The 13,079-nt window shown below is 34.1% G+C and overlaps 1 protein-coding gene across 1 annotated transcript in view; it reads left to right on the top strand.

Annotated features, from left to right (window-relative positions):
• Positions 1-13,079, top strand: part of LOC148955732 (uncharacterized) — a 130,632-nt gene that overhangs the window by 19,207 nt on the left and 98,346 nt on the right. The gene's annotated exons all lie outside the window — the stretch shown is intronic.

Raw genomic sequence — 13,079 nt, 5'->3', positions numbered from 1 at the left:
AAGAGAACATTAAATTTTTTCATCTCTTTTAGAACGGTTGGAACTGAATTAAAGAAAATTTAGAATTTAAGTGAAACTTTTTATCCTCATAAAAAATAACCACAATCATACTAAAACTTATCTGTTTGAGAAAAATCTGAACTGAAGTGGAAAATTTTTATATTATTTTGGGAAAATAGAAATGATCAATAACTTATTTCATTTTCATTGAGAAAATTCAGAATCGAAGTTGAACTTTTCTTCTTCGAGGGAAAATATTTGGAATAGAACTTTAAATTTGACTCTTTGAGAAAGGTCGGAATTGAATTTAAGAAAATTTAGAATTAAAGTGAAACTTTTTATCTTCATAGAAAATAATCACAATCATAGTATAACTTTTCCTATCTTCTACGGAAAAATTTAGATGTGAACTTTAAATATTTATGTCTTGGTGAACTTAAAACTGAAGTGGAAGCTTTTTATTTTCTCTGGTGAAATTAGAAATGAATTGTGGTCTTTGGTGAAATTCAGAAGAGATCTTGAACTTTTCTATCTTCTATGAAAAATTGAGCCTGCTAGTAGTATCTTTATCTCTAAAAATTCCTTTTCTTACCTCTCTGACCTTTTTAATAGATATTCCGAACGTTTGACGTTCTAGCATACCCTAAAAATAATGAACACTTCACAAAGTAATGCATAAGATATTTTAATGAAATAACGACATGTAGAATATTTATGTTAAAATACGTTAAATACATTATTATACATTATTAGTACACTTGCGCTTCACTTTCCGTCAATTCATTTTTATATTCATTGATGATATTGTCTGCTAATGTCCTTTTTATTCTGCCTGCGATTTCACTGTCAATTGTCACATTATGTTTACATAGACAGCAGTTTCGGCATATTGACAAGATATGATTAATGACTTTATTGCAGGAGTATGCTCGTCTACTTCTTGTTCTCTTTAAAATGCTAATACCGGAAAGATGATGATACGATGTATCAACAGGTAATGTGTTACCAGCAACAGTAGCAAGGAGTTGTCCCCGATCATCGACAATTATTTTTAAGTTTGCATTCTCTTTGAGCACTAATTTCTCTGGTAATGTTACCCTCGCATATCCACCGTTTACACGATTGAAACTCTTGGGTACTCCAAAGAAATCTAACTTCTCGCTGTCATGACAACGCATGTATACATTTCTAATAGTGTTACCACTTGCACTCGTTTCATAGTTCAGGTATTTCTCCTTGTCAGCATTCAACACGACGATGATTTTTTCATGTGCACATACTTTCGTCGAATAATTCATCTTCACTTTTTTACAGATATGAATTGTGTGTTTATCCTACCACCGCATAGAAAATACTGATTTAATGCACGCAATAAACTAGGTAGTGTCGATAACCTGCCATAGAGTACCAGTGGGAAAGCCGCGTCGTGTCTATGAACAAGCACAGAGTACGATTGGTAGAGCCGTAAGAATATTTCATGTCATTTTAAGATACGTAAACAGGTTCAAAAAATATCATTTTACAAAACTTAAAAATTATTTTTAAAAATGAGGAGGAGGAGTCCCGGTGGTTTTTGGGGGCTCGAGGGGTATTAGGGGACCTAGCGCCGTTGGGGTTGGGGGTAGGGGATCTCACCATACTGATCAAATGGACCTTGTGTGTGAATATTCTTCATGAAGATATGGAACTCCACTTTAATTCTGAGTTTTCTCGAAGAAGTGCAAAATGTACAAGTTCTCTTTTGAATTTTCTTAGAGAAGAGAAAAAAAGTTAGCTCAATTCTGAAATTTACCAATGAAAATGAAAAAGCTTTCATTTCAGTTCCTAATTTCTCAAAGAAATAAAAAATTTAAAGTTCAATTCTAAATTTTTCCATAGAAGATAAGAATGGCTATACAATGATTGTGATTATTTACCATCAAGATAAAAAGTTTCACTTTATTTCTAATTTTTCTTAAATTCAGTTCATTCATCTAACCACCAAAAACAATAGGTTATGTTAGGTTGGGTATAAATAAAATATTAATAAATAATTAGAAACATTTCTCCATGTTTAAGTTAGGTTAGGTTAGGTTAACTTATCATGAGCGCTCATGATAAGCTAAGCTAACCTAACTTAAAAATGGTAAAAAGATTAAATTAGGTTAGGCTAGGCTAGATTAAGTTAGGTTAAGTTAGGTTAGGTTAGCCTACGTACGCGCGCGTACGTAGGCTAACCTAACCGAACTTAACCTAACCTAACTTAATCTAGCCTAACCTAACCTAATTTCATCTTTTTACCATGTTTAAGTTAGCTTAGCTTAGCTTATCATGAGCGCTCATGATAAGTTAACCTAACCTAACCTATTGTTTTTGGTGGTTAGATGAATGAACTGAATTTAAGAAAAATTAGAAATAAAGTGAAACTTTTTATCCTCATGGTAAATAATCACAATCATAGTATAGCCATTCCTATCTTCTTTTGATAATTTTATAATTTGAATTTAAATTTTTTATTTCTTTTATAAATTAGTAACTGAAATGGAAGCTTTGTTATTTTCATCAGTAAATTTTAGAACTGAGGTAACTTTTGTTTCTTTCCTCTAAGAAAAATCAAAAGAGAAGTTGTACCTTTTACACTTCTTCGAGAAAACTCAGAATTAAAGTGGAGCTTCATGTCTCCATGAAGAATATTCACACACAAGTTCCATTTGAACAGTGTCGTGAGGTCTCCTACCCCAACCCCAAAGGCCCCTGGTCCTCCTAATGCCCCACGAGCCCCCAAAGACCACCGGGACCCCTTCCCCCCATTTTTTAAAATAATTTTGAATTTTTTTAACATGGTATTTTTTAAACTTTTTTACGTATCTTAAAATGACATGGAATATCCTTATGGCTCTACCGATCATACTCTCTGCTTGTTCATAGACACGGAGCGGCTTTCCCACTGGTACTCAATGGCAGGTTATCGACACTACCTAGTTTATTGCGTGCATTAAATCAGTATTTCTTATGCGGTGGTAGGATAAACACACAATTCATATCTGTAAAAAAGTGAAGATGAATTATTCGACGAAAGTATGTGCACATGAAAAAATCATCGTCGTGTTGAATGCTGACAAGGAGAAATACCTGAACTATGAAAAGAGTGCAAGTGGTAACACTATTGGAAATGTATGCTTGCGTTGTCATGACAGTGAAAAATAAGATTTCTTTGAAGTACCCAAGAATTTCAATCGTGTAAACGGTGGATATGCGAGGGTAACATTACCAGAGAAATTAGTGCTCAAAGAGAATGCAAACTTAAAAATAATTGTCGATGATCGGGGACAACTTCTTGCTACTATTGCTGATAACACATTACCTGTTGATGCATCCTATCATCATCTTTCTGGTATTAGCATTTTAAAGAGAACAAGAAGTAGACAAGCATACTCCTGCAATAAAGTCATTAATCATATCTTATCAATATGCCAAAACTGCTGTCTATGTAAAAATAATGTGACAATAGACAGTGAAATCGCAGGCAGAATAAAAAGGACATTAGCAGACAATATCATCAATGAATATGAAGATGAATTGACGGAAAGTGACGCGCAAGTGTACTAATAATGTATAATAATGTATTTAACGTATTTTAATATAAATATTCTACATGTCGTTATTTCATTAAAAATATCTTATGCATTATTTTGTTAAGTGTCCATTATTTTTAGGGTGTGCTAGAACGTCAAACGTTCGGAATATATATTAAAAGGGTCAGAGATGTAAGAAAAAAATTTTTAGAGATAAAGATACTACTAGCAGGCTCAATTTTTCATAGAAGATAGAAAAGTTCAAGATCTCTTCTGAATTTTACAAAAGAACACAATTCATTTTTAACTTCACAAGAGAAAATAAAAAGCCTCCACTTCAGTTTTAAGTTCACCGAGATACAAAAATTTAAAGTTCACATCTAAATTTTTCCGTAGAAGATAGGAAAAATTGTACTATGATTGTGATTATTTTCTATGAAGATAAAAGTTTCACTTTAATTCTAAATTTTCTTAAATTCAATTCCGACCTTTCTCAAAGAGTCAAATTTAAAGTTCTGTTTCAAATATTTTCCCTGGAAGAAGAAAAGTTCAACTTCGATTCTGAATTTTCTCAATGAAAATGAAATAAGTTATTGATCATTTCTATTTTCCCAAAATAATATAAAAATTTTCCACTTCAGTTCAGATTTTTCTCAAACAGATAAGTTATACTATGATTGTGATTATTTTCTATGAAGATAAAAAGTTTCACTTAAATTCTAAATTTTCTTAAATTCAGTTCCGACCTTTCTCAAAGAGATGAAAAAATTTAAAGTTCTGTTCCAAATTTTTCCCCGGAAGAAGAAAAGTTCAACTTCACTTCTGAATTTTCTCAATGAAAATGAAATAAGCTATTGATCAATTCTATTTTCCCAAAATAATATAAAATTTTCCACTTTAATTCAGATTTTTCTCAAAGAGATGAAAAAATTTAAAATATTGTTCCAAATTTTTCTTAGAAGATAGAAAAGTTCAATTTCTCTTCTGAATATTACCAAAGAACACAATTCCATTCTGAAATGTCTTTGAAAAGATTTGTTGGTATTGGAGTATTCAAAAGCTGTAAAATAAAGATGTGGGTGAAAAGGATGGGCACTTCAACTTGTAAAATGAGGTTTAGGATGGATATTATGAAAAGAACTTGTTCTGAAATGCCTTTGAAAAGTATTGTATTGTATTGGCGCTTTCAAAAGAACCAAAAAGCTGTAAAGTAAAGTTGTGGGTGAAAAGGAAGGATGCTTCAACTTGTAAAATGGGTTTAGGAGGGACATTAAGAAAGAAACTTGCTCTGAAATGTCTTTTGAAAAGTATTTCTTATTGTTGAGGTATCCAAAAAGTTGTAAAGTAAAGTTGTGGGTGAAAAGGAAGGATGTTTCAACTTGTAAAATAGGTTTAGGAGGGACATTAAGAATGGAACTTGCTCTGAAATGCCTTTTGAAATGTATTTCTTGGTGTTGAGGTATCCAAAAATTTTTAAAGTAAAGTTGTATGTGAAAAGGAAGGATGACTCAACTTGTAAACTCAATTTAGGAAGGACGTTAACAAAGGAACATGATCTGAAATACCATTTGAAACGTATTTCTTGTTGTTGAAGTATCCAAAAAGATGTAAAGTAAAGTAGTGGGTTAAAAGGATAGGTACTTCAAGTTGGAAAATGGGTTTAGAAGGGACATTAAGAAACGAACTTGCTCTGAAATGACTTTTGAAAGGTATTTCTTGGTGTTAAGGTATTCAAAAAGCTGTAAAGTAAACTTTTGGGTGAACAGGAGGGATGCTTCAACTTGTAAAATGAGTTTAGAATTGACATTAAAAAATGAATTTGCTCTAAAATGTCTTTTGAAAGGTATTTATTGCTGTTGAGGTATCCAGAAAGCTTTAAAGTATAGTTGTGGGTGAAAAAGATAGGTACTTCAAGTTGGAAAATGGGTTTAGAAGTGACATTAAGAAAAGAAGTTGCTCTGAAATGTCTTTTGAAAGGTATTGCTTGGTGTTGGAGCATTCAAAAAGCTTTAAAGTAAAGTTGAGGGTGAAAAGGATGGGTACTTCAACTTGTAAAATGGGTTTAGGATGGATATTATGAAAAGAACTTGTTCTGAAATGCCGTTGAAAAGTATTGCATGGTATTGGTGAGTTCAAAAGAACCAAACGGCTGTAAAGTGAAGTTGTGCGTGAAAAGGATTGATGCTTCAACTTTTAAAATGGGCGTATGAGTGACTTTAAGAAAGGAAATTTCACTGAAATGTCCTTCGAAAAGTATTTCTTGTTGATGAGGTGTCACAAAAGCTCTAAATTCAATTTGTGGGTGAAAAGGAAGGATGCCTCAACTTGTAAAATGGGCTTAGGAGGGACATTAAGAAAGGAGCTTGCTCTGAAATACCTTTTGAAAGGTATTTCTTGGTGTTGAGGTATCCAAAAAGCTGTAAAGTAAAGTTTGGGATGATAAGGAAGGATGCTTCAACTTGTAAAATGGGTTTAGGAGGGACATTAAGAAAGCAACTTGCTCTGAAATGTATTTTAAAAATTATTTATTGGTGTTGAGGTATACAAAAAGCTCTAAAGTAAAGTTGTGGGTGAAAAGAAAGGATGCTTCAACTTGTAAAACGGGTTTAGGAGGGACATTAAGAAAGGAACATGCTCTGAAATGTCTTTTGAAAAGTATTTCTTAGTGTCGAGGTATCTAAAAAGCTGTAAAGTAAAGTTGTTGGTGAAAAGGAAGGTGCTTCAACTTGTAAAATGGGTTTAGGAGGGACATTATGAAAGGAACTTGCTCTGAAATGTCTTTTGAAAAGTATATTTTGGTGTTGAGGTATCCAAAAAGCTGTAAAGTAAAGTTTTAGGTGAAAAGGAAGGATGCTTCAACTTGTAAAATGGGTTTAAGAGGGATAATAAGAAAGGAACTTGCTCTGAAATGTCTTTTCAAAAGTATTTCTTGGTGATGAGGTATCCAAAAGGCTGTAAAGTGAAGTTTTGGGTGAAAACGAAGGTTGTTTCAACTTGTAAAATAGGTTTAGAAGGGACATTAAGAAAGGAACTTGCACTAAAATGTCTTTTGAAATGTATTCATTGTTGTTGAGGTATCCGAAAAAGCTGTAAAGTAGTTGTGGATGAAAAGGAAGGATGCTTCAACTTGCAAAATGAGTTTAGGAGGGATATTAAGAAAGGAACTTGATCTAAAATGTCTTTTGAAAGGTATTTCTTGCTGTTGAGGTATCCAAAAACCTGTAAAGTAAAGTTGTGGTGAAAGGATTGGTACTTCAACTTGTAAAATGGGTTTTAGGATGGACATTGTGAAAATAACTTGCTCTGTAATGTCTTTTGAAAAGTATTTCTTGGTGTTGAGGGATCCAAAAAAGCTGTAAAGTAAAGTTATGGGTGAAAAGGGAGGATGCTTCAACTTGTAAAATGGGTTTAGAAGGGACATTAAGAAAGGAACTTGCTCTAAAATGTCTTTCGAAAAGTATTTCTTGGTGTTGAGGTATCCAAAAAGTTGTAAAGTAAAGTTGTGAGTGAAAAGGAATTATGTTTCAACTTGTAAAATTGGTTAAGGAGGGACACTAAGAAAGGAACTTGCTCTGAAATTTCTTTTGAAAGATATTTATTGGTGTTGATGTATCCAAAAATCTGTAAAGTAAAGTTGTGGGTGAAAGGGAAGGCCGCTTCAACTTGTAAATTGGGTTTAGGAGGGACATTAAGAAACGAACTTGCTCTGAAATTTCTATTGAAAATTAATTATTAGTTTTGAGGTATCTAAAAGCTGTAAAGTAACGTTGTGGCTGAAAAGGAAGGACGTTTTATCTTTGAATTTGTGCTTATAATGGACATAAAGGTAGGAACGTGTACTGCTATTTCTTTTGAAAGTATATCTTGATGATTATATATCCGAACTGTAGTACCATAGAACTTGTGGGAGAAACGAATGTTGCTTCCGCATTTTAAATTGGCTTAGAAAGAACAATCATTAAAGAAGATTCTTTGAAATGCATTTTTCAAGGTATTTTTTTGTGTTGTGGTATGCAAAAAGCTGTAAAGTATAGTTCTGGGTGAAAAGGATGGGTACTTCAAGTTGGAAAAATGAGTTTAGAATGGACATTAAGAAAGGAACTTGCTCTGAAATGTCTTTTGAAAGGTATTTCTTGGTGTTGAGGTATCCAAAAATCTGTAAAGCAAAGTTGTGCGTGAAAAGGAAGGATGCTTTAACTTGTAAAATGGGTTTAGAAGGGACGTTAAGAAAAGAACTTGCTCTGATATGCATTTTGTAAGGTATTGCAGGGTGTTGAGGGATTCAAACTTCAGTCCAGTTAAGTTTGGGGTTAACATGATGGTTACTTTAACTTGTAAAATGGGATTAGTAGGGACATTACGAAAGAAAATTGATCTGGAAGGTATGTTTAAAAGTACTTTTTAGTGTTGAGGTATTCAAAAAGCTGTAAAGTAAAATTGTGGGTGAAAAGGAAGGATGCTTCAACTTGTAAAATGGGTTTAGAAGGGAACATTAAGAAAAGTAGTTGCTCTGAAATATCTTTTGAAAACTATTGCTTGATGTTGGGGTATTCGAAAAGCCTTATAGCAAAGTTGTGGTGAAAGGATTGGTACTTCAACTTGTAAAATGGGTTTAGGATGGACATTAAGAAAGTAACTTGCTCTGAAATGTCTTTTGAAAAGTATTTCTTGGTGTTGAGGTATCCAAAAAGCTGTAAAGTAAAGTTGTGGGTGAAAAGGAAGGATGCTTCAACTTGTAAAATTGGTTTAGAAGGGACATTAAGAAAAGAACTTGCTCTGAAATGCCTTTTGAAAGGTATTTCTTGGTGTTGAGGTATCCAAAAATCTGTAAAGTATAGTTGTGGGTGAAAAAGATGGGTACTTCAACTTGTAAAATGGGTTTAGTATGGACATTAAGAAAAGAACTTTCTCTGAAATGCCTTTTGAAAGGTATTTCTTGGTGTTGAGGTATTCAAAAAGCTGTAAAGTAAAGTTTTGGGTGAAAAGAAAGGAGGCTTCAACTTGTAAAATGGGTTTAGAAGGGAACATTATGAAAAGTAGTTGCTCTGAAATGTCTTTTGAAAACTATTTCTTGGTGTTGGGGTATTCGAAAAGCCTTATAGCAAACTTGTGGTGAAAGGATTGGTACTTCAACTTGTAAAATCGGTTTAGGATGGACATTAAGAAAATAACTTGTTCTGAAAAGATATAATAAAGCCTTAAAAAAGTATTAAAAATGGGGAGGGGACTCTTTGGGGGTCCGGGAGGGCCTTTGGGGGTCTAGTGGGCCCTTGGGGGCCGGGGGCCCTTTGGGAGCCCGGGGGACCTTTGGGGATCGGAGCCTTTTGGGGTTGGGTAGGGGGATCGGTGCCCTTTGGAGTTGGGTAGAGGACCTCACGACACTGTTCAAATAAAACTTGTGTATTATAACGACCAGAGAGTTTCACCCTCAAATCCTCTACTAAAACATCTTCTAAAATCATCTTTTAAAATGTCTCTAACTGTTTCGCCGGAATAATTCCCTAAAATGTCTAAAACGGTTTCACCCAAATAATCCCTAAACGTAATTTCTGCGTGTTCCTTTTGTTTTTGGCATCCCTGCGCTGTCACATTTGAAATTACTGGGAAACCCTTTCCTTTGCTAATCTCTTCATCGCTAAGATCAAAACATTTGCCATGAAACAATTTTCATGGAAGAACTCCAAAGATATTAATAAACATTCGCTCGGAAACAATTCTCTTTGGAAATACAACAAAGACATTAATAGACTTCGCCCATTCCTTTTCCGTGACAAATCAATCAATCTTGACATCACCTGTCAGACATTAATCAATTAGACTCAATAATCCAGAAAACATCCATCAAAGTGAGACAGTTCCTGTTCTTTCCATTCTCACTGGCAAAAACCATAAAACAGACATAAATTGCTGTTGACATCCATTAATGTGAGAAAATTCCTGTTTTTTCATTCTCACTGACAAAAACCATAAAACAGACATAAATTGATGTTGACATCCATTAAAAACATCAAATAAATTGACCAACACACATAACAGTCCTAAAAAACATCCATAAAAGTGAGAAAAATCCTGTTTTTTCAAGTGAGAAAAATCCTGTTTTTTCATTCTCAGTGAGAAAACCATAAACCACGTGGTTCGTACGGGACCTTCTGACCCCTTTCTACTGACGAATTTTGTGATACGGCATTTGAAGTTTTATATGCAGTAATGCTCGATGAAAAAAACTACTAATTTTGATAATTATTTATGTTAAGAATATATAGTTAATAGATACTTCAACTAATCCTATTACGCAGCGGTTCGGAAACGCAACAGCCATTTCGTTTCTACTAGATTTTTACTGCTCTTGATGAATAACTAAGAAGACCAGTTTCCATCAAGCGATTTGTAAAGTTTTTAACTCATGAATAGTCTCTAATCTGTTGTAAAATTAAGCTATGATTTAAGAAAGAATGATTAAAAAATTTTTATTTGCGGTCAACATTGATCGCGCCGGCGGCGTGCCGCCGACCTCTTACCGGTGGCGCGCCGCCGGCATCGTACCGGCGGCGTGCTGTTTTTTGCCCCGCCGCCGCCGGTCTTCCCTCATCAGCGCGGCGCTGGGGTGCAGCTGCAATAAAAAAAAACTTTTCATTAATGATCCCTTTGACTGAAATGGTTTTGCCAGGAATGAGATTAGTATCTTTATTTTTTAAGTACCTTTTAGTCTTCTACCCTTGCTTCAATAACTGGAACAGTAGAAGTCAAAGCACCATGTTTATCAACTACACATAATGTTTTTGAAAAAAAAATGATGAAGAAATAGTAGACAATATCGTCAATATATATTGCGCTTTATTTTTAAATATCACTGAGTCATGTCGAGTCAAACAGTTCGTAGTAACGAACTGTATATAAGGAGCAACTCGGCTCAATAGTTATCGAAACTCTAAAAACAGAATTTTAATATCAATAGATACAGCAAAAGAATTAGCGTATTATGCTGATTCCAGATATATAAGGTTCATCAAGTTTAATGTTATTCATAAAAAGTTATGAGCCTAAGAAGATCTGCGTGGTTGTCGAAAAAAGGGGGAAACACCCCCCAAAATGGAAGGAATCTTTATGAAAATCATATAATATGATTTAGTAATTCAGAAAACCCTACTGTAGAAGTTTCAAGCTCGTATATACAAAAGTGTAGAATTTTTTCATTTTTGCCTGAAAAAATATCACGGATGCGTGTTTTATTCTTTTTTTTCACCCAGGGGAGATCGGGCCAAAATATTGGTTCTATAATATCGGGAGAGCGTGTAGTCGAACGGAAATTAAAAGTTTTAGTGCCATTTTGTGTGACCAAAAAGATTGGTGGGCAACTAGCCACGCCCAAAGCTGTCCGATCAAAATTTTGAGATGGTCATTTTGTTCAGTATAGTTGAAAGATGCAATAACTATATCTTTAGGGGTAATCACCTCCCACATCCGATGGGGAGAGGCTGTAATTTTTGAAATTTGCCTATCGTTTATGTATAGGATTTGTTATTTCGTAGTATAAAGACATTTTTTTTGGAGGGGGGATTTTGTGCTTGGGGTGGGTTTTCGTAGAAAGAGAAATTTCTGGGGGTGTTCTACGTCAGATTTTCTTCTAAAAAATGTGCCCTTGATGTAGAATACAGATTTTGTATGATAAATATGATTTCCAAGAAACCAAACTATCATTTGAAACCCTGGTATGTTTAAGGTTTATTAACTTTGGGGAAATTGCCAAAGCTTTGTTTTGAGTTTGGATCAGAGACATCGATAAAGCAGTAAGGATTAAGATTTTTTCTTTTAGTTCATCAAAATTTAAAAATGAACCATTTATCAAGAAAAATAAGAAACAAAATTTGTCTTAAATAAGATTGAATGTCTCCAAAAGACGCCAAAAGAATAAAGATATGAAGTGAAGTACTGCTTTTGAATAGAACAAAAGCCCAAATAGTGACAACAAATATAAACTTCTTTCTGTGTCCTTCTATACTTCCTTCCTCCTTGCGTAAACTTCCCCCAGGAAATTTTTATTCAGATAATTGTGCCTGAAAAATGCTTCTTGGCATACTTTAATTTAAAAAAAAAGGCTTGATCGTTTTTCACATCATGCTGCAAACCTTCCCCTCCATGAACATTTTGCCAAGACCCCTCCCCCCAGTGGGGAGTCTGTCCTGCGGAATATTCCCTCATGGAGTTTCTTCTGCAGGAAATGTTCCAGACGATTCCTACCCTGCTGAAATTTTTTTTCTGGACAATTCCCCCTGGAACATCTCCACATGTAAAATTGAGCTACCAAAAAGAAATAAAGACAAATAAAATAATTCCTTATAGGAAATCTGGAAAATTTGCCCCATGTACAATTTTCTCTGGGAAGCTCACCTGGAAACTTCTCTTTGGGAAAAATCCTTCCCCCCCCCCAAAAAAAAAAAATGTCTGCGCAGTTGCAGTATACTTTTCAAAATGAATGGCTATCTCAAAATTTATGACAAGTTTCGTAGGGAAGGGGGCGTGGGAGGGAGGCTAGTCGCCAGCCTGTCTTTTTGATCCCAACTAGCCTATGGCACTAGAAATTTTAATTTCCGTTCGAATGAGTCCTCCCCTTAAGACCATGGATTTGATACAATCACTTCTGGGGAAGAAATATATCTGTTGTCTGTCTCTGGTAAAAAAAAATACAAAATTCCAGATTTTTGCCGATAAGAGAATGAAACTTCTACAGTAGAGTTCTATGACATGGTGTATCTGATGGTGCGATTTTCATTAAGATTTCTTTATTTGTTGGGGTTGGTTTCCTCCTTTTTAGAAAATCAGGCAATTTTCTCAGGCTTGTAGATTTTATAGGTAAAACTAAAATTAATGATTTTTTATTTTTTTACTTTATTTATAAAGTTCCAAGACCTCAGTTAGACCTCAGTAATTTTTGTCAAAAGGGATCAAATTTAAAGCCCTCCCTCCAATTGGACAATGACAGTGAACTATAACTTTGTTTGACTTTATTGCTGCCAGAAAAAGTTTAACGTTATTTAACTTTTTAAGAAAGTTTTAAGAAAGATATGGTTCATTACCTTACATACCAACTCTTGTGGAGAAAATTAAACGGGCTATTGAAACATAATATTGCAACTTGTTTTAAATCAATCAGGCCATTGAGTAACTTTCTAAATTCTGGAAACGATAGCACGAAACAGTTTGGCGAGTGGAGTGTACAGCATTCCTTGCTCTTGCGGAAAATTTTTACGTCGATCGAACGCACCAACAATTTGTGGAACGTTTATTTAGCACCGGAACTCAATAGATAATGCTCTAGAATTTACAAAACCCCCGGAAAGTTTTACCTCAGCTCTAGCAGAACATATCTTTTATAATCCGAACCATTTTGTAGAATTCGAGGAAGCAACATTCATTTCAAAAGATAAAGGTTTTACTCAATGGACTGTTGAAGCATAAGAAAAAAACAAACACTTTTTCGAACATTAGACTTTTGTCTAATGACAAAAGTCTAATGTTCGAAAACAC

This window comes from Artemia sp. Qi Xiang Cuo, chromosome 2 (assembly GCF_049724085.1).
Source record: "Artemia sp. Qi Xiang Cuo chromosome 2, ASM4972408v1, whole genome shotgun sequence".
Lineage (NCBI taxonomy): Eukaryota > Metazoa > Arthropoda > Branchiopoda > Anostraca > Artemiidae > Artemia > Artemia sp. Qi Xiang Cuo.
This window is presented reverse-complemented; position numbering and strand designations above follow the sequence as displayed.